Source organism: Natrix helvetica (assembly GCF_964273705.1).
Source record: "Natrix helvetica genome assembly, chromosome: 4".
Classification (NCBI taxonomy): Eukaryota; Metazoa; Chordata; class Lepidosauria; order Squamata; family Natricidae; genus Natrix; species Natrix helvetica.
In genome coordinates this window covers 15890965-15892886 of record NC_138550.1, presented here as the reverse complement: position 1 = coordinate 15892886, position 1922 = coordinate 15890965, and positions in this window count along the sequence as shown.

Genomic DNA, 1922 nt, shown 5'->3' with positions numbered 1-1922 from the left:
TGGTAGACCTGTCCCTCAGGAACAGGTTGCTCCATGTGGCTGGATAGCAATAGCACTTACACCACTTTACATGCCACTTTACAGCCCTCTCTAAGTGGCTTACAGAGTCAGTATATTGCCCCCAACAATCCTGGTCCTCGTTTTACCCACCTTGGAAGGATGGAAGGCTGAGTTAACCTTGAGTCTGGTGAGATCCCAACTGCCAAATTGCAGAAGTAACCTGCAGTATTCTGACAATGGTTCAAAAGATTATGAAAACAGTGCTCTTTAAGAAAGAATGTGGAAGCATCCGATACAAAACCAGAAATTTATTTATAGTTTTTCATAGTTTTGTTTACCATTTATTGGTTTTATGGAGGGATGCTATTGCTTTCATATTTTGTCTCATAACTTGTAAGCCATCTAGAGGTGAAAACGTAGGTAGCATTTGGATCAATGTAACAAATAAAACAGTTTGATGGGATCAGATTACTTCTAGTAATTCAGTATAAAAGTGGCTGAATTTCATTGTGGAAACAATCCAGGGATGGTATACACTTACCTTCCCTACCAGTTCGCAAATGTGAGTGTGTGTGCGCGCATGTGTGCTTCGCTCACACAGGCCACCTCTGTGCATGCACAGATCCTTCCACAAATGTGCTTTGGTGAAAAAAGGGTCTAAATTGGATGCCATGGACCAGGACATGGGTGGGCGAAGCCACCCATGATTTCCGCCACCAGTTCAGGCAATCTGGTCTGAAGCAGTAGAATGCCACCGCTGAAACAATCCATTGTTAGCAAGCATTTTTCCCCATAATATCCCTCATGTTTCCTCACATAGCAATGGTTAGAATCAGGTTGGGTGGTCATTACACTTTAAAAAGGCTCATTTCATAGCTAATACGCTTCATACGATATATAAATCATTGAGTCTGTCATCTGCACCTCCATAACTGTCTCATTTGGCTCTGCAACCCAGCAAGACAGACACAGACTTTGGAGGATAATTAGAACCGCAGAAAAAGCAATTGCTACCAACCTGCCTTCCATTGAGGACCTATATACTGCACGAGTCAAAAAGAGGACTGTGAAAATATCTACAGACCCCTCACATCCTGGACATAAATTGTTCCAACTTCTGGCCTCAAAACGACACTATAGAGCACTGCACACCAAGACAACTAGACACAAGGACAGTTTTTTCCCCCGAATGCAATCACTCTGCTAAACAACTAATTTCCACAACACTATCAAACTATTTACTGAGACTGAATTACTATTATTCCTCTCATCTTTCCTATTACCTATCTCCTCCCACTTATGACTTCAACCATGTTGCTTGTATCTTAACGATGCATAATGTTTTGCTCATTTTCTAGTATAATTTGATTGCTTATTAGTAACCTATGACTATCACTAGGTGTTGTATCTTACGATTCTTGATGAATGTATTCTATTTTATTTTTCTTTATGTACACTGAGAGCATATGCATCAAAGACAAATTCCTTGTTTGTCCAATCACACTTGGCCAATAAAGCTATTCTATTCTATTCTATTCTATTCTATTCTATTCTATATGGAGTAAGTCTTCAGATATTCAGAATGGTTCTTAGGAAGGGATGGTAGATGTAATTGCAATGTGAAGAAGCAATAAGTTCGGTTATAAAACTGGTGTTCTATTCTGGATCCAACACACTGAATTTCTGTCGCATTCTGCAGTGTTTCTTACTTGGCAGTGTTTTTAATGAGTTAGAAGAAATCTAACTTTTCCTCTACCTAAGTACTGGTGTGTTACCCCTTCATCAAATCTTTAAGCTGTATAATTACCTTCGAAGACATGAGTCATCTTGGCTCTTAGCTTCCAAATTAGGTGTCCTCTATAAAAGGAGAATGGGATCCTTTTGCCTGCTCTTCTCAAGCCACTCCTCATCTCCAGGAAGAA